Source organism: Berghia stephanieae, chromosome 2, assembly GCF_034508935.2.
Source record: "Berghia stephanieae isolate SIO BIC M18660-M18661 chromosome 2, UCSD_Bste_1.3, whole genome shotgun sequence".
NCBI classification, from domain to species: Eukaryota; Metazoa; Mollusca; class Gastropoda; order Nudibranchia; family Aeolidiidae; genus Berghia; species Berghia stephanieae.
The window spans coordinates 39,450,128-39,475,651 of record NC_088361.1 but is presented as its reverse complement, the minus strand read 5'-3'; the positions used below and the strand labels follow the sequence as shown (position 1 = coordinate 39,475,651).

The window sequence follows — 25,524 nt, the reverse complement described above, 5'->3', positions numbered from 1 at the left end:
GGGGTTGGATTATAGACTGACAGGGAACTGTCAAAACTGCAAGGGGGCGTGGAAACAATGGAACTGTGGGTAAAATTTTGATAGGGATAAAAGAGGATGTTTTGAGGAAAACGGGGGGATTCAACTTGACCATGAGCTGCACACTTTAAACCTTTTGTGCTCACCATCATTTATTTGCTTTTACGGACTTAGAAATATTCCACGTATATTGAAAATGGTTACTTAGGCAAAATTGACTTTACATGTGGACTGATTTTACGGATTTGGAATTTATGAAACTGATTGAATTATGACCATGCTATTTGATTTGGATTTGGAATTTATCATGATTTGGATTTTGAATTTATCACAAACAAATAAAACTGTAAGAAATGAAACTTGGAATCTGGACTTTTATTTGAATGTCTTGATGTTGTGCATTCAATTATCATCACCGGCCCCTGAACTCTTTTGTCACTATTAACGTCTACAACACAACGCAAAGGATAATACTACCATCTATCAAAAACACCACTATACGATCACAAGCCATTACATATGTGTGCAACTACGCAACAGCAGAACACAGCTCAATAAATGCCGATAACCGGTGTTGACAAAGGACAGTGATCCTTCTCCCCTCCTCCTGTTTTCTTTTCTTTCCAAAAATACTGCTATAATCATTTTACGTGAGTTAAAACCTATTTCGGTCAAACTTGATGACAGTAAAGAGTCAGCATACCACTTACATTGCTATAATTATCATCATTATCATCATCATCAACCACTATGATGCTGTAATGTGGCAAGTTATTTACTTTACGTTATTTACCTCAAAGGGACAATGGGAGAATGTTCTATTTGTACTGGTGTGTCCTTATGTAAGGCACTGCACACATTTTGTCTGCTGATGATGGGTGTTTAACAGAAAGAATGAAAGAAAGAGAGAGAGAGAGAGAGAGAGAGAGAGAGAGAGAGAGAGAGTAATGAAAGAATATTGCATATGCCTAATAAAGGAATGCGTTTGCATGATTTCAGATACACATACAATAGCAAAAAGAACTGCTCCCAGAGACTGGGACAAGTGTTTGATATGCCAACAAGATAACACAGACCGTTTATAATGTCCCTCTCGGGTCGAGGGGGTATGACAAAGGGCAAGGCTATGAAACTCTTTTGAAGATTTAACACAATTCAATTCTTTGGTTTGTGATGAAAACAAGTTGGATGTATCTATTTTTTTTTTAATTCATCAGAAAGAAATGAGATTATTGAAAGCTTAAAACAAAATTATGCTAAGTGGCATAAGATTTGTCGTGTAACATTTAATTCCAACAAAATTAGGCGATTAGAATTAAAGAAATCTAAAAGAATTGCCCTACAAGAATTCCAAACTTCGTCATTTGACTTGGTGGAGTCACCAAATGAATATATTTCGCAACCCACGAGAATAATGAGACAACGTTCAAAATTAGAGATTGGCTGTAATAATATACGTGCTTTTTTTGTAAAAACATGGAATCGGGAGTACTCCATTCTGTAATGACAACAGATATGGAAGAAAATATTCATGAAATAGCGTTATCTATAAAAGATTCTGATATGCAGTCATTTATTGCCGGAGGAGATTTAGTCGCTCAGGAGGCACACTACCGCCCTATACCATAAAATTTGTCATGCACGATACTTAAAAAAACAAGCTTTAAAAGATGTCACTGCTGATGATACTAATGATGTTACAGTTCTTGAAAGAAGTCAAGCTTTTGCTAAGATGATATCTTTTATAGAAGAGAACCCTGCAACAAATGTGACGATCGACATGAACCATTGTGGAGCTTATTTCCAGAATTGTCAAAAGTGTCCCAAAAGCTCATCAAATGTTCATGTAAGAGAGAATGTATCGGCATCCGATGCAAGTGTTTAAGGTCCGTTTGCCTTGCACGGACTTGTGCAGATGTGGGGGGTGTGTGTGTGTGGGTGGGGGGGGGGGGGGGGGTAATGAGTAAAATTCTCTCTCTCTTCCTCTCTTCAGCTCACTCCCTCTCCCCCCCCCCTCTCTCCCTATTTTATCTACTAGTTAGGTTAGTACAGTAATGAGTAAAATTTCTCTCTCTCTCTCTCTCTCTCTCTCTCTCTCTCTCTCTCTCTCTCTCTCTCTCTCTCTCTCTCTCTCTCCTCCGTCTATCCCGTTCACTCCCTCTCCCCCATCTCCCGCTTTTATCTACTAGTTACAACATGGAATAAACATCAGTTAGCTACCGTAAATGGTTACCGGTGTATATAAAGTTTTAGAACGCACATTGTATTGTCGTGGTTATTTCCTCGGATAAGTAATGCTATATAGGAAAAAAATAAAAGTGCTGAAAACGCACTGTTATGATAAATTGCCAGAGTGGTTCTATATCAGGTGTTATTTGTACGGGTCATAGCTACCTATATGCCAATTTTCAGGATTTCAACCCCAATGTCCACGGTTTTAGCCTAATTTTCCCTAATACAATGAATATGAAGAAAATATATATTTTTACGCAGTTATTTCCCTTGTTTAATATAGCTGTAATAGGTAAAATCTAAGGCCTTAAACCGATACGTTATGATTGATTGCCAGAGTGGTTCTATATCAGATGTTTTTTCTATGGGTCTTAGCAACCTGTATGCAAATTTTCATGCTTTCAACCCGAATTTGCACGGTTTTAGCCTAATTCCCCCTACTAGAAGAGCCGCTTGGCATACCCACACCAAACTCGAGAAAAAAAAGGCAGAGGACGTCGGGTGCTTGGTATGCGTAGGTTCTAGCAGCTCTTCTCTTTTTGTCCGTGCCCGACGTCTTCATCCGGAAAACGGCAGAGCCGGGTCGTCGGAGTCAGTCTCCGGTGTGGGTTGGCCCTTATACTTCCGGATGGCTATGTCGCGAGCTTCTTAGCCATACTATCTCTAAATTAACAAAGATTACTGTCAGGCTATGGTTTTATCAAACAATGATCAAAACATAATTTTGTCGCAGCTAAAATACGTCGTAAAATGGGAGTGAAAAGATGTTAAATGCCAAGAATAACTTACAACATATAGATTCTTGGTTGAAATATTATTATTGAATAACTGAATAACTGCAGAATTTTATCTAGTTTTGTACTTTTGTGTCTATTGTATTTTTGTCTTAGCTATGGATTTTTTTAAATGTAGCCTTTCCTCTGCTGTAATTGTTCATAAAATTAAATGGTTTTGTTGCAATGCTGTCGAAGTAAAAACATTTTTTTTTAAAATATTAACGGTTTCAAAATAGAGAACTTCTCCCCGAGAATTATGATTGGTTTTGATCGGCGTGTATGTAGGTCTGACATCCGTACCCACTTATGGGCCTAGTTTTACATTGTTGGAATGGACAATATTTCGTCATTTTTTGAGATTTCCATTATAAAAATGAGCCCATAAGGAATTGGGTTATCAGACCTGCAAATGCACGTTGGTTTTGATGAATGATAATTCCATAAAATTTATTGTTTTCTACTCTGTATGGCCATATTATTCATAAACCGATATGAGCTCACATAATGAAAAGTTTATTGTTATTATCATTATTGTCATTATTATTATCATTATTACTATTATTATTATTAATATTATTATTCTTATTATTATTATTATTATTATAATTATTATTATTATTATTATTATTATTATTATTATTATTATTATTATTATCATCATTATCATTATTATTTTATTATTTTTATTATTATTGTTGTTGTTGTTGTTGTTGTTGTTATTATTATTATTTTTATTATCATTTTTATTATTAGTATTATTATTAGTTATATATATTATATAATTATTATTATTATTATTATTATTATTATTATTATTATTATTATTATTATCTTTATTGTTATCATTATTATTATTGCTGTTGTTATTATTATTATTATCATCATCATCATTATCATTATTATTATTATTATTATTATTATTATTATTATTATTATTATTATTATTATTATTATTATTATTATTATTATTATTATTATTTATTATTATTATCATGTGAAGTCCTGTGTACTTGTTATAATATTTTATTTGTTTCATATGCTGCCGTACTCTGAAAACAACACGTATTCAAGGTACTCATTTTAAACATGAGAACGGTGAGAGAATATGAGTAAAGAGCCTTTTACAAGGACTCAACTATGCGGGGCTCGAACCCTGGACCCTCCGATCCGAAGTCGAGTGTTATTTCGCGGCTATGTGGTCTAGTGATATGACACTTGCCTTTGGATTGGAAGGTCATGAGTTCAAGTCCCGCTCTGAATGTTGCATAGTTGAATCCTTGAAAAAAGCTCTTTACTCACATTCTCGTATCGTAGTTAGATGTAAAATGAGTATCTGACCTTTAACAGCGTTGTCCCTCTCGGGAAAAAAATATAATATCAGCTAACTGGTGTCATGTCCTGTCATATATGTTACATTTTGCTGTTGGCTTGTTGGCTTTACGTACCCCTTGTAAATCATTTTGAGCACTTTTAATTGATTTTGCTCTATATAAAAGCTCACGTTTATTTGTTGTTGTTTTTTTATAACTTGTAGCGACTTTGAACTACTAAGTAAAATGTACTTAATGGACGAATTGAAGGCTGTTTTTCCAAAGGTCGTTACCGTTAAGTCGATTTTCTACTTTTTGAGATTTTTCCTCCATGAGATAAATTGAAACGTAAACTTTATTTTAAGCATCAATGGCACAAACAGTTCCCTAGAATTGTGTGAATTTGAAGTTTAAATATGATAAAATAATAGACCGAATGAGAAATTTTAGGGGAAATAATATCATTAATATCTGAATATGAGGGAAAATTGAGTTAGGGAGTTTTGGAAAAAACACTCTTCAATTGGGTTTTTAGCTCAGTAAAATAAAACAACTCATAAAATGAAAATTAATCTCAACGACTCTCAGAATGATCTCAAAGCACTCGTCATGACCCACCCATCGTTGCACTAAAATTGATGTCAAGAACCATAATCCATGTCAGACTCAGCAGGTCCCGATTTGATCGACCAGGTCGAATTACTTAACCTGGGGTGACAGCGAAAAAGATTTCCTGAAGACCATAGAGCATGCTGCGTTTATTGTGTGAATTTATTCCCACGACTGCAATCAATTAGGTCAAGTAAGACCAAAGCGGGGTTAACATCAATGCCGTAAGTGACAAAGCACATTATTTTTATTTTCAATCTGGCAAGAAAACTCTACTGAAGTCGATCGATTGTTGACCTGCCTACGCACCTGAGTACGGTTAGAGAATGAAGCTAAGGGCCCAGTCCAAGGACTCAACTATGCACCGAACGAGGCTTGAACCCTGTACCTTCCGATCCGAAAGCGAGTGTCATACCACAAGACCACATAGCCGCACAGTAACACTCGACTTCGGCATAATCTTAATCTATCGATTCTTGAACTAAAATTTTATTTGTCCAAAACGTAAAATGGGTTTTGTCATGATTGGGCAAACAGATGAAATCCTGTCAATGGATGCCCCCAGGGGTTACTGATGATTTTTTGACATGATGAAAATACAATATTAGCTAATTAGGATCAATTTGCTTGATGTTTAAGCCGGTTTTTATCACGTGAAATGGATTTTGATTTTTAAAAGTTCGCATATATAATTCGCTTATGAATGGTTTAAGCCTAGGTGCACAAATTAACAGGTCTGGTAATCGAACGCAATTATGGGCCCGATTTACATTGTTCTAAAGGAAAATATTTTGCATCGATTTAAGAGAATTTCCATAACAATTTTCATTTACGGTACTGCACTGCGGCTGCCGCCTAGGTTATTCCAGTCTTCCCTTGGAATAGAACCTAGAGACAAATTTCCCCTATGGGATTAATAAAGGGCTTTTTTTGTTTAATTTGTTTTACAACAATGAGACCATAACAATTTGGATTATCAGACCGTATCTGAGCATACGTCGGTTTCAGCGATTTCCATTAATGTAATAGCGTACAATTATCATGATATAGATGTTTTATATATATATATATATATATATATATATATATATATATATATATATATATTTATAAAAACAAAAACCATGAAATAATAGTGCTCAACTTTAGGATAAAAGGAGCTATTTATAAACATTTGAAAGATAATTAAGATTATTTAATCTTAAATATCTTTCAAATGTTTATATATATATATATATATATATATATATATAGAGAGAGAGAGAGAGAGAGAGAGAGAGAGAGAGAGAGAGAGAGACTGCTCTGTTTTATAATAACAAAACACATTTTGTCATTTCGTCAGAAAATTTTGCCCCCAAATTTGAATATCGATCGATTAATATAGCCCATAAATTGCAAATTGATTTCTACTAACCAAACAATACGAAACAGCATTCACTCAAATATACCCAATTGTGCCAACCTAAGTTATTAATAACGTATCCATCAGTACTGATAATCAATATCACAACCAGAGATATCCTGAAATTGTTAATAAACGGAAATTGATACTTTCTGATCCCGTTCTTGTAAACTAACCAAGGCATCGTTCTTGTAAAGCGCAATAGAAACTCACAATACGCTTCAACAGTCATGATATCACTTCCCTCGTAATGACGCATGGTAACTTAGTAACTGGTTCTAAACTATCGGAACAATGGCGGACGCCCTTGTGAAATATTTCTCCGACGAGCATAAAAGTGTATCAAGAGGAGAAAAACATTATAAATATGATCATGTTTTGACTTTTACACATTCTGATCACAAGACATATGAAAAGTTCTACCAGCATGAAGAATAAAAAGAACCGATTTTCTTGTTTAGAACCACGATGGCCGCCGTTGCTGGGCGACGTGACGACAGACTATTGAATCCAATTGTTTCAATTTTCACCAGACAAAAAGATAGCACTTAAAACGAAACAAATTGATTTCATTATTCTTAACTTCAACAAAGTATTTGATTCCCTACCTTCTTGACGGCGTCAGCAGTTAAGAACTTATAATATGAAAAACAAGGAGAAATGGATAGTGAAAACCAAGGAAAACAAAATCTCAGAAGTTGGTTTAAAAAACCGATATGGTGAAAAACTTAATGTGGTAAATGAAAAAATGAAGAAGCAAATAGTGCAATGCCAGGTCAGATGTACCGAGAGGAAATATATTTGGTCCCATCATGTTATCTTAATTTTCATTCTCGACTTAAAATTTGATGTTTTAGGATCTACAACTCAAATTGATTTTGATTTTGACTCAAATAGAAAATCAAAACAAGAGAGAGAGAGAGAGAGAGAGAGAGAGAGAGAGAGAGAGAGAGAGAGAGAGAGAGAGAGATGGATGGAATCAAAAACATTCTGGCTAAATCCTCAAAAGTTAATTTCCTTTCGTACTGAAGCTATTGCGTTCTACACTGATGTACTCTTATCTGGAGAGGAGAAAAACAACACATTTTGAAAATGTTGGTCAGAAAACTTGTCCTTTAAATATCAATCGATTACAATGACCTTGATCTTGTCCAAATCTCTCAAATTTGTTATTTCATGGAGGCTTGAGAGTTTTTGACAAGATGAGGGTCATTTTAATTTGAAAGACAAGATTTTTATTATCATTCTTCTTCTTCTTCTTCTTATTATTATTATTATTATTATTATTATTATTATTATTATTATTATTATTATTATTATTATTATTATTATTATTATTATTATTATTATTATTATTATTATTATTATTATTATTATTATTATCATTATTATTATTATTATTATATTATTATTATTATTATTATTATTATTATTATTATTATCATTATCATCATTTTCATCATCATCATCATCATCATCATCATCATCATCATTAGTAGTAGTAGTAGTAGTAGTAGTATCATCATCATCATCATCATCATCATCATTAGTATCCTCGTCATCATTGTTAATATATAATCTTCATCATCGTCATCATCATTATCATCATCACTATTACCATCAACATCGTCATCGCCACCCATGTGCCCAGCATTCTGCGTACGTGATATCTGTAAGTTGTAATTGTAACGCTGTCAGCAATATAATATAAATACCAACCAATCATCCCACTCTCGTGTCTCTAACATCGAAGCCCATAACATTGCGTAATTTTATCGTCGCCGCCGTGTTCACTTTAGTTTTATTTGTTATTGAACCTTAGCAAGTCACTACGCAAATTCAACATAAGCGAAATAAGTATATAATAATTTAACAAATCGTTGCCCATACCAATACCCGACTGTACATTTATCAACACCTTGGTCAAAATATATTGTTTATATTTCTTAACAATCAAATTAACTTGTATGATCAAGTTGACATTTCGCGTTTTTTAAAAGAAAAATTCCGTGACCTACTTCTGTTTCTTGCCGAAGACACGACACTCGACACATCGCGGTAAAAACTCCCACGCTCTAAACCGAGCAATCTGATTGGATGCCCTTATTACGCATGTTTACTCATTTATGGGATTTTTTACTTTAACAACCCACTCCACTACGAATTTCCCACTATGCAAGTCTTGGTTCATTCATAGAACTGGAATCGAATGTAATGTGATGTGATCTCAAGCAAAATATTTTCCCCTCTCGCTTTTCGCTGTGATTGCCAACTTAGCATTCAGTTGCCAAAAAAGGATAATCAAAAATGTGTCTAGAATTTTTGCGGTCTTGGAAATTACTATGACCAGAATTTAAGAACAAAAAAATATAATGTGAACAAGTTTAAATTAGTAAAACAGCAAGGCGAGTAGAATCTTTGTCAAGACGTTTATTCGAAGCAGTCGGACAAGATAATGAAGATTTTTTTCTCCATTTCTATACATAGAATTCTTTGAACAATTTGGCATTTTTAAGACACCTTGTTGCACTTTCCTGCGACTTATTTGGCATTTTTTTCAGAAAACTCACTATCTGGCATCCGATAGTCTCGCTACTATCTAATTTTACATAACTCCTCCGTTTGTTCGATAAGAGATTACCGTCGTACACCCACGTCCTCCGTCCTCGAACACCCTACGTACGCCCTCTTTAAAAAAAATACTCACTTAAAAAAATTATCTTATAAATCTACTGTTATAATATTATATTATCATTTTCCCCATTGCTTGAATCTCTCTCTTTAAAAACCGCCTACTTCGACAATATTGCGTTCAAATACTCAGTTCATTACCCCTCGCTTAGCTATACTCCCACTCACCTAACACGCTACTCTTTTCAGGGAAGAATCTCTACATGTGTGAGGGTTTCCTCTTTTTTTTCTTCTTTTTTATTTTTTATTTTATATTTTGATCTTCTATCGTTGTAATCGGCAGCCAGTTGCCAGGTCCTCGAGTGGACCACGATGTATTGTTTTGAGAGGATTTACTGTCTCATAATAATTAAAATCCAGGGAACGTGAGGAACAAAAATTCGTATTAAAGGATTAAATACTACAAAAATCTTTACATATTTCCTGACCTTGGGTAAGTATGAAAAGTTGGACCTCAGAATTTTATTTTCGTTCTTTGAACATATATAGCCCATATTAATATATATATATATATATATTGTGCGTACATATATATATATATATATATATATATATATATATATATATATATATATATATATATAAATATATGCGCTAAGATATAATACTCGCCTGTTCTGTCCGCCAGGTGTGTTGTGCCAGCACACAAACTAATGTAAGCTTAATGTCTGTCAGATCATAGCCATCGTTTACTAATAACCTGACACTGACCAAAAAATGACGTCAAAAGACAAGTCTTTGGCAGCAAAAGAAAACAGATCGTGAATTTATTTTCACTAGTTCAACCAATGGAATCACTTGTTTCCTTGAGCTCTACTAACGACAACTCACTAGACGCTGCACAAAGCTTAAAAATGACGTCAAACTGTAAGTCCTAGTGGATTCTAGTGTTAACGATGGCTACGGTCAGATGGACTTCAGTGAGATCTACTAATCACCCAACGAGCAGCCGAAAAAACAATAACAAGAGAGGCGATTTGCCATCTATAGACGGTATGCGCTTGGCTAAGGAGCTCACAACATTGCCATCCGGAAGTATAGCAACACACAAAACTTTGTGTAACCATGATCGTTTATAGTCTGATTAATACAGTTTAGTGAGTATTACTCATAAACGCGGATGGCAAAAAACAATAACAAAGACCCGAGTGACGTCAACTTCGAACTATCTATAGATTCTCTTCTAATACAGATTGAACGAAGGTGACGTCATTCTGCTCTTTGTTATTGGTTTTAGACCACCAATTAACCAGTAGATTTTTGACCAATCAAAACATGGAATTTGTGACACACCTTGAAATGAAATCGACCTCTCCTTGATCATGTTATTGTTTGTATAGATTGAACGAAGTTGACGTCACTCGGGTATTTGTTATTGTTTTTGGTTTTTTTGCCATCCATGTTTATGAGTAATTATCTCAAAAGTGTATTAACCAGACTATAAAGATTCATGGTTTCACGTGGTTTTGTGTGTTGGTCCGTTATACTTCCGGATGGCAATGTTGTGAGTTTCTTAGCCAGCGCATAATATCTATACCGCCAGTTGGATGACGAGTTATCACACGATTTTCTTTATCATATTACCAACGTTTACGTTTACACATAGTTTTCTGTGCTGGTTCTATTGATCAAGGGGTAGAACAGTGGGTATTTTACTTTTACGCGTACCATCGATCGTAAACCATGTGGAGTTTGCTATGTTTACTAATCACAGCCATTGTTTACATTATGACGACTGTCCGAGAGGCGTGGTTATCTAGGTGTCTAATGGGTGATACGTTCTCGCTAAACATCAACCAGACCATAAACATTTCAGCTACATATAGTTTTCGTATGTTAGTACATTTCATCTGGCAGTTGCGTGTTGTGAGTATTTTACTTTAGCGCATACCATGCTTTTAGGTAAGTTACAACATCCACCAGCCGGATATAGCGTAGCCATCGTTAACTTATAGCCTGACACTGGCCAAAAAATGACGTCAAAATGCCAGTCTTTGGCCACAAAAGAAAACTAATCGTGAGTTGTATTCAATAGTTCAACCAATGGGACCACTTGTTTCCATGAGCACTACTAACGACAACTCACTAGGCGGTGCAAAAACCAAATAATGACGTCAAAATGCCAGTCTTTTTGGGTTTCAGTGTCAGACTATAACTTAACGATGGCTACGATATAACGTACAACACACAAAACTCTGTGCAACCTTGAACGTTTATAGTCTGATTGACATTATTTAATTAGAACGAATCACCAAAATGGCTGTCTTTGAACAATAGAAAAGAGCTCAACGGCGTCAATTTCGTTCCATTTATATAAGTTAAATGTTACTCATAGTTTTATGTGTTGGCTCGTGGCCTTCGTTAACTTATTATAACTTGACACTAGGACTTGTATTTTGACGTCATTTTAGGTACTCTTAGGTGCACCGTCCAGTGAGTTGCCGATAGTAAGTGATGCTCAAGGAAACGAATGATCCAATTGGTTGGACAACTGTCGTCATCGTTAACTTATAGATAGTATGCAGATGACGTCACTCAGGCCTTTGTTATTGTTTTTGTCATCCGCGTTTGTGAGTTGTTCTCACTAAACTGTATTAACCAGACTATAAAAGTTCATGGTTACACAGAGTTTGTGTGTTGGTCCGTTATACTTCCGGATGGCAATGTTGTGAACTCCTTGGCCAAGCGCATTCTATCTATAGATAGTATGCGCTTGACTAAGAAGCTCATAACATTGCCATCCGGAAGTATAACGGACCAACACACAAACTCTGTGTAACCATGAACTTTTATAGTCTGGTTAATACTGTTTAGTGAGAACAACTCACAAACGCGGATGGCAAAAACAATAACAAAGGCCTAGTGACGTCATCTTCGAACTATCTATAGCCTGACACGAGGATCGTGGCCTTCATAAACTCATGGCTTGATACTGACCAACAAATGACGCCAAAAGACAAGTTTTTGGCCACAGAAGAAAACAAATCCTGAGTTGAATTCAACAGTTCAATCAATGGGATCATTTGTTTCCGTGACCACTACTAAAGACAACTCACTAGGCGGTCCACAGACCTAAAAATGACTTCAAAATATGGGTCTTAGTGGGTTTTTAGTGTCAGGCTACAAGTTAACGATGGCTACGCTAGGACCAACTAGGACTTACAGTTTGACGTCATTTTTTAGATTTGTGCAACAACAAATGCAATGTCGTTAGTCGAGCTCAAAGAAACAAGTCTTGTTAATAATTCCATTAGTTGAACTAATGAATACAACTCACGATTTATTTTCTTTTGCAGCCAAAGACTTGTCCCTTGTAACTTTTTGGTCAGTGTCAGGCTGTAAGTTAGCGATGGCTACGCTAGGCCCCATGAGGTGATTACAAAGAACATACAAAATCATTGACCACAAAAGCTCTGCCATACATTCAACACAAATAAATAAATGAATAAATAAATAAATACAATTTATAGAGCGCCGATCTCCACTAACGTGTTCAATTGCGCTTAACATGACATAGGTGACATTTATGAAAATTAAATTTTACAAATTTAAGAAAATTAAATGTTACATACAACTGTAGATGATCTTATAAGACACAAGACAAAACTGGAAAGAAGAGACAATTTCAAATCCACTACCATCTGCCATAATATAATATGCAACCCTACCCAGGAAGAGACAATTCCAAACACACTCCCATCTGCCATAATATGTAGGTAACCCTAGACCAGGAAGAGACAATTCCAAATCCACTACCATCTGCCATAAATGAATAGGTAACCCTGGAGCAGGAACAGACAATTCCAAATCCACTACCATCTGCCATAATATAATATGTAACCCTGAACCAGGAAGATACAATTCCAAATCCACTACCATCTGCCATAATATGTAGGTAACCCTAGACCAGGAAGAGACAATTCCAAATCCACTACCATCTGCCATAATATAATATGTAACCCTGAACCAGGAAGATACAATTCCAAATCCACTACCATCTGCCATAATATGTAGGTAACCAGGTAACCCTAGACCAGGAAGAGACAATTTCAAATCCACTACCATCTGCCATAATATAATATGTAACCCTAGACTAGGAAGAGACAATTCCAAACACACTCCCATCTGCCATAATATGTAGGTAACCCTAGACCAGGAAGAGACAATTTCAAATCCACTACCATCTGCCATAAAAGAATAGGTAACCCTGGAGCAGGAACAGACAATTCCAAATCCACTACCATCTGCCATAATATAATATGTAACCCTGAACCAGGAAGATACAATTCCAAATCCACTACCATCTGCCATAATATAATATGTAACCCTGAACCAGGAAGCGACAATTTCAAATACACTACCATCTGCCATAATATAATATGTAGCCCTGGACCAGGAAGCGACAATTCCAAATCCACTACCATCTGCCATAATATGTAGCCCTGGACCAGGAAGCGACAATTCCAAATCCACTACCATCTGCCATAATGTAATATGTAGCCCTGGACCAGGAAGAGACGATTCCAAATCCACTACCATCTGCCATAATATAATATGTAACCCGAGCATCCTCTAAACTGCTTATATAATGTCCTAAACTATCCAAAAATATAAGATTCTTGAACTCCTAAGAATGGTAAGAGGGTAGAGTTGAGCATCTAACGAATTCCCTCCATTGCCAACTTTGTTTTATAAATAGATGTAAATTGCTTGCTGTCTTAATCTTGATATCGTACGATCATACATCGAAATCTCGTCACACCAAGTTTAATTACAATAATTTGACAGTCACATAGAATATTACTGTATTAAAAATACATTCATGGCAGTTATTTGATTATTCATATTTAGATTACCTATAAATTACGAAAATAATTTTTATAGTTTATTTTAAAACTATAACAAGGATTAGTCGAAAACTGTAACGTGCCTGAAAAAGAAATAAAGATAAATAACAAGATGCGCATGACCAAGATGGTGGAGGGCGTTTGAATCAGTTAAGATTTTGATAATATTTTCTCTTGTTTTTCGGTTTTCAATCCCTTTTTGTGTTGTGTATTTATCTTGTTTGCATCCTTTCTATGTGTTGTGCTCACGGCATAGCATTGAGAAAATCAATACTCTGATTAAAATTGGTATTTCTACTGTAATACTTGCACGTTAGGAAGCAACGAAGCCCGCCTAAAATTACCTTTTATCGATGACTTATGCAGCTTGTTATACTTTATGTAGAACCACCTGGTACTTTTTTACGTTGTGACATAAATTAACTCCTGTGTGTTTAAATAGTATTTGATAGATATTGTGACTTAATAGATAGATAAACAGCAATGTTAATGCTAGAAATATACTATTTTGAACAGAAATCACGCATTGCATCTTTTATTATCAATGGAATGCTGATTTCAAAATTTGTAGTATGCGTGTGTGTTGGGGGGGGGGAGGGGGCGTCGGACTGTATTACACATTGTATCTTATATATTAATACTGACACCAGGACCTACCATCCAAATAGTTGCTTAAAATATTTTTTAAATACAAATCATGAAGTATGTTCTCGTGTCTTTGAGCTTTTCTTCTCTGTTCAATGAATTATTTAGAGGGAGATACTCACCGTTGTTCTGCCGTAATCGTAAAAAAACACGAATTTTAAGTCTTAGCTAGAAAACCTCTCCTCCAAATATCTAATCTATAAAAAAGATAAACTACTTTATTAAAAACCCTCTAACCTGGGGCTTCCAAGTGAGAGCATTTGACAAGATGATGGTCATTTTAATTGATTTGATATTCGAAGGATACGTTTTCTGGCCAAAACATTTAAAACGTAATTTTTCATAAAACACAGAATATTCGGGTAACCTGAATGATGTCATGTGATAACCAATCATTAAAAGGTTTGAGATTTGATTATCAGTTGAGGAAGACTTTTTCCCCTTGTATATTGTTTCTCTATGTTATGTTTTGTGTTTTAGCAAGCACAACTTTTTATATTATGAAACTCATCGACAGCTCGATGAGAAAAAAAAATTAATCGGAAAGGAAATTTAATTTAGTGATGTTACTCTGGATAGAGGACGCGCTAGAACCAACACCACCTGCTCCGATACCGACCTAGGACATGAATCTGTAACTCATAATATGTACCATTGCGTGACGTCATATTATTAATACATATTATCATTTTTTTATTATTACTATTATTATTATTATTATTATTATTATTATTATTATTATTATTATTATTATTATTATTATTATTATTATTATTATTATTATTATTATTATTATCATCGTCATCATCATCATTATTATTATTATTAAATGCGCTTATTTCCATGTTCTACATACATACGTTTTCACATAACAATAATGTCGCAGTCGTCTTGCTATGCAGGGAATGGCCCAAGGCTTCCGAGCCTATTTTTATCATCCAATTGATTGCAATACTCCGAAAAGACACGTATTATTACTAAAATAGGGCAAGAAATCTCATCCTTCAAATTTTGATCGATTTATATGACATTCATCCTGGGAAAAGCGCTCAAACCTGGGACCTCGAATCAATTAACATTTGAAGGACGAGTTTTCTGGCCATATTTTTCATACGTATTTTTTCAGAGTACGGCAGTTATCTAGTTGTTTTTTAAATCTAGATTTTGATCTGCCCGACGTTCACTTATTTACAGCTCTGATAACCCAATTCCTTATCGTTGTGATGGAAAGCTCAAAAATGGCGCAAAATATTGTCCATTACAACGATGTTAAACTAGGCCTATAAGTGGGTTCGGTTGTCAGACCTGCATATATGTCGAATCTGCCTTATCGTGGAACAATTCCGTCACTCTAGAAACGGTTACACTATCTCCTGTTAAAAGTGAAACATGAAACTTATTGTGCTCGAAGTTATTTCCAAAGGGTCCCGTGCCAACAACATCACTAAATATTATATGACGAGAGATGACGCCAGAAAGACGCTACGTAATACAATATTTTATTTTTACAGAGACAACGCTCTTACCCATCAGAATTTCATGATTAACCAGAATATGGCGAGAAAATGTGAGTAAAAAACACCTTCTACTCGACCCTACGCAGACCAAGGTACGATTCAAACCTTCAACCTACAGGCCGAGTTTCATAACACCAGATCACAAAACCCATGGCCTGTCTTTCTTGAATTCAGCAATCAATGCCTTGAAAAAGGATTTGCTTATCGTCTATGGCTCAGCGGTGCGATGTCTCGTACCGCAACTAAATCAAACTACTTTAGCGCGGTCATTGATTAGATGGTTGACAATGATAACACCACTGTGAACCTTACTTTGAATTCTTAAACTTTAATACGACACTTAAATTTATTAAATTGCCGAAAACTCTCCGTCGTGAGCTGAGAGATCACTTGTCGTGTTTTCTGTCCCTCTATTCCTGTTTTCAAGATTGCTTTCTGTGTCTGCCTTGGAATGATTTTTCTTTGTTTTGTACTGGCCCTGGCTTGCGCCTTCATCAGAGAGGGAAACAGTCATTTGTAAAGTTTATAGTTTTGGGAGATTATATTTTTTTTCTTGTAAATCATCTTTTTATTTGCTGTTATTTTTATTTTGAATATAATAGTGATAATAAGCATTGGAGTGTATCCCTCTTAGTGCGATGTTGTGCTTGTGTCTGGATGAGATTTTTAGATCTTAAACTCAGTACAGTAATGGTGTTCTTTGAATATACATTTGTTCCCTATTTGATCAATTTCTCTTTGTCTTACCTTTTTTTCGTATGCTTTTGGTTATAAATTTCTGCCTTTTTACCGCTGCTGGAATGGCCTAAATGTGTCTCAAGCGCCGTAAAACTTTTAACAACAAAAATAAAAGCAAATTATCGAGAGAACAAACATTCTTTCATTCCGTTCGCTCTTCGGATACAAATAATTTGATGATTATATTTTTTTAAAACCTGGCTACTATTTCTGACTAAGAATATTATTTGAATTTGCATATAAAATATGAAATTTTGTCCCCGGTATTTAATGCTCGTACTCTTAGCTTATTTACACAAGATGGGGTTAAAACAGTTACCAGAAATTGGGAGGAGTGAACATGAATTTTATTTTTTATGCATGAGATAGGAACCATTTCATTTTCACTTGATTAAACGTGAATAGGGTAATAAAATTAGTTTAAATTACACATCTTTAAGTTATAAGATTGAAGGAAAAAAAAAAACATACGGTAGAAATGTGAGATAACTTTAAAAACAATAAAGTTTTGCTTCAAAGTTACACGATTTAGGACTATGATATGGATTAATGGGCCGTCGAAGAAGCTTTTTGGTGAGCATTTCTGAGTCCCAATCATAGTACATTTTAAAATCTTGAATCTTCTATACCAGCGCTGCAATAATATTGTTTTCTTCATAGACGGTAGCTGATAATCCATGGGATTTTATTAGTCAACTGATGGTGTGATTTTCCATCTGTTTTTGCGGAAATAATAAATAAATAAATAAAAAAAAATAAAATAAAATAAAATTCTCTTTATTCATCCCCAAGGGGAAACCTTTCTTTAGGGTCTATTCCAAGGGAAGACTGGAATAACCCAGGCGTCAGCCGCAGAGCAGCGCCGCAAAGTGAGCTAGGGCGAGGTGACTTGCTCAAGGCCACACAACGCAGCGACGGGTGATTAAACTCGGTACCTTTCGGGTAGGAAGCAAAGACCGTACCACTGTGCCACGCTGCCCCTTAAACCAGTAACCAGTTAGTATATAATGTTATAAGATGTCAGCCTATAGAAGATTGTAAATATTTACAGGATGCCATACAGCCTGGGAACTATTTCTGTCCAACAAACCACCTCAATCTCAATTGAGATCAATTGATTTCAATTGTATATCAAGCTTAGCCTCAATTCCTGAATACTAAGATTCTGCTCATATAAAATTCAATGGTTATCACAGAAATAATGTTAAAGGTGGGAAAGACAACTATAACAAGACAGAATTATAAAAACTTCCACATCTATTAAATATAAATCGATGCATTTTTTTTGTTTACGGAAGAGGGAAAACATGATGTCTTTAAAACCTTTTTGGTCAAGCAAAATGTTTTCACAATATTCCATCTGTTCTTCATCGCAATTTACCTTTTTTAGGACTGAATTCATTTTTCATGAACCAAACATGGTTGGAAATAATAAGGGGCAAGGTCAGGACTATTTGATGGATGGTATCAAACTTGCCTATTGTGTTTCTTTATCAATTCTCGTGTGCAGTTTGCTGAGTTAGGCGTTGTATTGGTTTTCATCATCATCATCATCATCATCATCATCATCATCATCATCATCATAATCATCATCATCATGGCTTATTTCTCCTGGACATGGCCTCCGCAACTGCCAACCGGAACAAGCTCCATCCTTCCGCATTCAGTCATTTGCATATTCATTCATTAGCTGATGTTATGTGATCACTTCCTTTAGGTCTCCCCTCCCTCTTTTATCCTCCACAATAACCTCTAGAAAGTTTTTTTCAAGGGTGTCGTGTCTCTTGATATGTCCCCCAAAAAAGCAAGTTTTAGTTTCTGTACCATCTTGGTAACAACAAGATATGAAGTGAATAGAAAAGTGCCAGAAGACAATAGAGAATAAAAAATTTTTCGCGGCGGTGGTGGGGTTTGAACCTGCGACCTTATTGGTACGACAACTCCGCCTGGCAGGTGAGAGCGTGGCTCTACCGTGTGAGCTATCCACGAACACAAAAAAAATATTCGTTTCAAACTCAAAGTCATTACTAGATCCCTCTCTCACCCACTTCTTGAGACCGCCGATTCGTTCGTACACCACCATCGCGAATAATTTTGACCAGCAGTTAAGCTTAATAGCCAATATTCTCAACACAAACATATATCATAGAAACGATTGAGACATTGAGTATGCTCCGGTGTATGGGGTGAATTTTTAATTCAGAAAAGTGAGTGGAGCAGGCACTTATGTTGGTAACAACAAGATATGAAGTGAATAGAAAAGTGCCAGAAGACAATAGAGAATAAAAAAATTTTAAAATAATCACTTTTCTGAATTAAAAATTCACCCCATACACCGGAGCATACTCAATGTCTCAATCGTTTCTATGTTATATGTTTGTGTTGAGAATATTGGCTATTAAGCTTAACTGCTGGTCAAAATTATTCGCGATGGTGGTGTACGAACGAATCGGCGGTCTCAAGAAGTGGGTGAGAGACGGATCTAGTAATGACTTTGAGTTTGAAACGAATATTTTTTTTGTGTTCGTGGATAGCTCACACGGTAGAGCCACGCTCTCACCTGCCAGGCGGAGTTGTCGTACCAATAAGGTCGCAGGTTCAAACCCCACCACCGCCGCGAAAAAATTTTTATTCTCTATTGTCTTCTGGCACTTTTCTATTCACTTCATATCTTGTTGTTACCAACATAAGTGCCTGTACCATCTTGATGAGATACGGCACCCTAATGCCCACGGACTCTTTCACATTTATGCTGTAAAGTTGATCACTTTGTCAACTAACTTGTCTTCTTTTTCTTCGGAACTGATTCTGTCTGTCAACTCTTTCACAATCTGTTTTTACATTGATAGTTTGGCCAAGTGGAAGGTGTTTAAAAGAATGAGATCTCTTGAATCCAAGAAACAATTTTCATAAACCTTTTGCCCAAAGGCTTGAATGTTTTTGTTTTGTTTTGTTTTTGTTTTTTGTTTTTTTGTTTTTTGTTTTTTTTTTTAATATTTGATTGGATTTTATTTTGTCGTTTTGGGGGATTTTTCGGGGTTTTTGTATGTTTGATTGTTTTGGGGTTTTTTTTCGTTTGGTTGGTTGGTTGGTTGGTTGGTAGGTTGGTTGGTTGGTTGATGTGTTTTTTTGGTAGAAGTGAGGGGCTGATGAGATAACAGATGTTTCCAAGGCATTGAATTTTTCTTTATTTTCGAGGTAGTGAGGTATATTCTCGTCTCCTTCCCTAAAAACACAATCAAGAAACGTGTTCATTAAAGCCTTTAAAACCACCATATGATCTGATGGCTGTATTGCATCTGATTATGTCCAACAAGGAAACTTCGACGCAATACGCTTTGTGATTATCTATCAGCTTTTCCTATCCAACTCCCAGACATGTTTTGATAGCCAAGCCCATCATGCATTACTCTGTGAGAGAATAAATGACTTTGGAATTCTCATGCGAATGATACTTGCTGGATGTTGTCATTAATTTATTGACACAACAATTGCTCTGCGCATCCTATAATTTTGTTTGGTCTTTAGCAAACAAGCGGTATCTCTTCTACACTTGTCTTTAACTCAAAACCCTATAACTGTAAACAGCATTCAATTTATTATATTTGATGTGCTTGGGTTTCCTTGTGCGTTGAGAACACCAATAACACTACAACCTCTGATCTGACCACTCTGATGACATTTTCAATTTGGTTTTTAATAATATAATATTCAAGAGGTGTGATACACACTCATCTTTGAAAGGAAATGAAAATATTAATACTATTCTATAGAATTAAAAATTTTTGAATTTTGATCTATAAGCGACAGCTTCTTTGACATTATTTGTTAGATAAATCTCTTACTTATCTTCAGGAATCAACTATTATATTTTAGTATACACAATGCCATTATCATTGCTTTTGATGTGCTTAAACATTAAAACTTTGGCGTTGTTAATGTTTTCCGCAATACCTAATATTTCTCTCAAGCTTACTTTTGTTTTTTAAAATTATCATAACTTAAAAGTGTATCTATAGATTCTAATGTCCTTTTCAAATTAATTAGCTAATAACAAGTCATACCTGAAATGGGGCATTTAAAACATGATACGTGCATGAATCTTTGAGAAATAAGGCTTTTAAGAACGTTGAAATATAGTTTCTGCTATTCTAAATATTTCACATGTATTTTGAGTTTATGATTTCTATTCTTGATTAGGATTTTTTTTAATATGACCAAGAAACCTTCTGCGTTACACATTTGTCTTTGAATTAGCCAAATTTGTAATTTTTGTCTTGAAAAATATTTGTCCCCAAAAATATTTTGCGTTAACGACTTATAGATAATGCCACATTCTTGTATATTACTGTCAATCAATGTACAAAATTTTATGTAATTTCAAAAGGGAGTTTGTAATTTTCTATATAGAGCAAACAAATAAATAAAACTAAACAGCTCAGTAAGCATTTGTACGAATCTTAGTTCACCTCTATGTCATGATGTTGGTGGAGTGGTTTCTGAAGTAGGAAACGATTTGGTCGGCAACAAATCTCACAGTTTCAGGCAATGTTTTCATAACATTAAACTATTCCAATGATATTTTTTTTAAAATCACGAGTTTATCAATGAATTATTTTGTATTCAAACTATATTTTATATTTTACTTCCAAAATAATCTATTCATTTGTTATATTATTTGTTTTCAATCCAAGTAGAGTTGGTCGTAGGTTTTCATAATGTAATTGTAACTTGACGTCATAAACCCCAATCTTTTTGCCTACGGCGTAATCATTTTGATTGGTGCAATGTCAAAGTTTGCGACTGAAAATCTCTTATTTTATTATAAAGGTCAGTGTGTGAGAGCCAATTTCTACACGGAATTTGGCGATATTACCTACGAGTTCAAATCACCTAACGCGAGCTCCTTGAGCAATCTAAAATAATGATAATCCCTTATATCTATTTCTCATCACAATAGTATGTTATTTTTTAAATTTTTTTTTTAATTTATATGTCGATTTAACAGATTTGAGACAAATTTTGATATAGTTTTAAAATCTCAAAATGGTGTCGTTGCCATGAAGACAACTTTCAATTCCTTGATTTATCCATTAAGCTGGATACATAAAAATATGTCCTTGATTTCGTGAATCGAATTGAGAAATTGCAGATAAAGCCTTCATTTAAAGATTAGCTTTAAACTTTTTTTTTTGCTTTATGTGCTCCTGAGGTTTCTAGATTGGGAGAATCGAACCTAAGCTTCAATAGGGAAGAAAAGTGTGATGTAAAAAAAAAAACGGGTTCCTATTTCATTGGAAGTGTAAAGCCACTCTTCTTGGAGACTGAATACATACCTTGTGTATATGATCTTTTGGTTTCAGAGATATCTGATCTTATTTTCTAGTCTTGATTATATTATGCTGGCCTTCAATAAAGATCACCTATCCTCGGTCGCTCCTTTACGTCCCGTAATCCTTAGAATCTGCCAACACATTCTGCTACGAAAATAGTTGTGCCACCTTATGATTCAATATGTAACCTACTCTTTATTAGTCCTTAGTCCTCCAAACACTTACAAGGATTTCGGAACCAAAATAGTAGAAAGTTTGACGTCTTCCACATTAAAAACAAAATAATTTTATGTTTCACATTTGTTTGCTTTATCATTGTTGTAGTTCCTATTTGTTTTGTTTGTTTTTGTTTGGGTTGTTTTTTTTTTTTTTGTTTTTTTTTTGGGGGGGGGGGACACGGGGGTTCTTCTTTTTGTTTGTTTGCTTGTTTGTTTAATCTATAATATTGTTGGGGGGGTGTCATGAATAAGCCATAATCCCTTTCAAATTACGGGATGAGATTAAAAGGATTGCATGATCTTGTGCCTAGTGATATAAATGATACTTCACATTTCAATACGTCGCATCGATTCGAGCTAAGATTATTGTAAGTCCTGAAATCCCTACTTCGTTGACATCATAACAAAATTTAACTATTAATATCAAACTCTAATCACGATTTTAAAAAATTAAAAATCTTCCTTCGTAACTAGAGATTACCTCCCATTAACTCAGCGAGTTTTCAGTCTACTCAGAATTTCAGCACACCTTCTTGGCTTCCAATTCAAGGATTGGAATATAGGCCGACCGTTTCTACATTGATGGAGAGTTGTTTTCACTATCCGTTTGAAGAAAGTTTGTCTCACTTTCTGGATGGCGAGCTGTCTGTTGAATTCTGTAATTGAGTGTTTCCCCAACGCAAAACGAGAGGCTTCTGGATTACCGCAGGTTATCCATTCTATAAGAAAAGGCGGCAGTCTCACTGCTACTCTAAAAAGAAGATTGCATTCGTTTACCTCTCATCTCATCTACTGCAAATGCCACTTTTTAAGTGTTAATCTGAAAACAAAGCCAATGGTTAACGTGGGTAAAATGAGAAAAAAAGTCTTTAAATTGCCAACGGAATCGAAAATGGTTCTAGAATAAGATTCAGTAGTCTGATGTCACGTCCGCCCAGCAACGAGCAGCTTGGTTCTCAACAAAGAAAATCGGAACTTTTTCACATGTCATGTGATCAGAATATATAAAACGTGATCAGATTTATGTTTTTCTCATCTGGTTACACGTTCATACTCGTTCATAAGGGCGTCCGCCATTGTTCCGATAGTTTAGAACCAGTTACTAAGTTACCATGCGTCGTTTACGAGGGAAGTGACGTCACGACTGTTGAAGCCTAATGCAAACTTGTGTATGCAAAACACAGATCATTGCTTTAGATTGTACTTTCTTAACTTGTACTTTCTTAATTCAGAAAAGTGAGTGGAGCAGGCACTTATGTTGGTAACAACAAGATATGAAGTGAGTAGAAAAGTGCCAGAAGACAATAGAGAATAAAAAAAATTTTCGCGGCGGTGGTGGGGTTTGAACCTGCGACCTTATTGGTACGACAACTCCGCCTGGCAGGTGAGAGCGTGGCTCTACCGTGTGAGCTATCCACGAACACAAAAATATTCGTTTCAAACCCAAAGTCATTTCTAGATCCCTCTCTCACCCACTTCTTGAGATCGCCGATTCGTTTGCCACCATCGCGAAGTAATTTTGACCAGCAGTTAAGCTTAATAGCCAATATTCTCATCACAAACATATAACATAGAAACGATTGAGACATTGAGTATGCTCCGGTGTATGGGGTGAATTTTTAATTCAGAAAAGTGAGTGGAGCAGGCACTTATGTTGGTAACAACAAGATATGAAGTGAGTAGAAAAGTGCCAGAAGACAATAGAGAATAAAAAAATTTTTCGCGGCGGTGGTGGAGTTTGAACCTGCGAACTTATTGGTACGACAACTCCGCCTGGCAGGTGAGAGCGTGGCTCTACCGTGTGAGCTATCCACGAACACAAAAATATTCGTTTCAAACCCAAAGTCATTTCTAGATCCCTCTCTCACCCACTTCTTGAGATCGCCGATTCGTTTGCCACCATCGCGAAGTAATTTTGACCAGCAGTTAAGCTTAATAGCCAATATTCTCATCACAAACATATAACATAGAAACGATTGAGACATTGAGTATGCTCCGGTGTATGGGGTGAATTTTTAATTCAGAAAAGTGAGTGGAGCAGGCACTTATGTTGGTAACAACAAGATATGAAGTGAGTAGAAAAGTGCCAGAAGACAATAGAGAATAAAAATTTTTTTCGCGGCGGTGGTGGGGTTTGAACCTGCGACCTTATTGGTACGACAACTCCGCCTGGCAGGTGAGAGCGTGGCTCTACCGTGTGAGCTATCCACGAACACAAAAATATTCGTTTCAAACCCAAAGTCATTTCTAGATCCCTCTCTCACCCACTTCTTGAGATCGCCGATTCGTTCGCCACCATCGCGAAGTAATTATGACCAGCAGTTAAGCTTAATAGCCAATATTCTCATCACAAACATATAACATAGAAACGATTGAGACATTGAGTATGCTCCGGTGTATGGGGTGAATTTTTAATTCAGAAAAGTGAGTGGAGCAGGCACTTATGTTGGTAACAACAAGATATGAAGTGAGTTGTCGTACCAATAAGGTCGCAGGTTCAAACCCCACCACCGCCGCGAAAAAATTTTTTATTCTCTATTGTCTTCTGGCACTTTTCTACTCACTTCATATCTTGTTGTTACCAACATAAGTGCCTGCTCCACTCACTTTTCTGAATTAAAAATTCACCCCATACACCGGAGCATACTCAATGTCTCAATCGTTTCTATGTTATATGTTTGTGATGAGAATATTGGCTATTAAGCTTAACTGCTGGTCAAAATTACTTCGCGATGGTGGCGAACGAATCGGCGATCTCAAGAAGTGGGTGAGAGAGGGATCTAGTAATGACTTTGGGTTTGAAACGAATATTTTTGTGTTCGTGGATAGCCCACACGGTAGAGCCACGCTCTCACCTGCCAGGCGGAGTTGTCGTACCAATAAGGTCGCAGGTTCAAACCCCACCACCGCCGCGAAAAAATTTTTATTCTCTATTGTCTTCTGGCACTTTTCTACTCACTTCATATCTTGTTGTTACCAACATAAGTGCCTGCTCCACTCACTTTTCTGAATTAAAAATTCACCCCATACACCGGAGCATACTCAATGTCTCAATCGTTTCTATGTTATATGTTTGTGATGAGAATATTGGCTATTAAGCTTAACTGCTGGTCAAAATTACTTCGCGATGGTGGCGAACGAATCGGCGATCTCAAGAAGTGGGTGAGAGAGGGATCTAGAAATGACTT

General features: G+C 35.6%; 1 protein-coding gene across 1 annotated transcript in view; it reads left to right on the top strand.

Annotated features, from left to right (window-relative positions):
* Nucleotides 1–9,410: 9,410 nt before the first annotated feature.
* Nucleotides 9,411–25,524, top strand: part of LOC144966783 (uncharacterized) — a 55,601-nt gene continuing 39,487 nt past the window's right edge. Inside the window, exon 1 of the mRNA XM_078903563.1 lies at nucleotides 9,411–9,471. The gene's annotated coding sequence lies outside the window, so the exon portion shown is untranslated. The remainder of the gene's footprint in view (nucleotides 9,472–25,524) is intronic.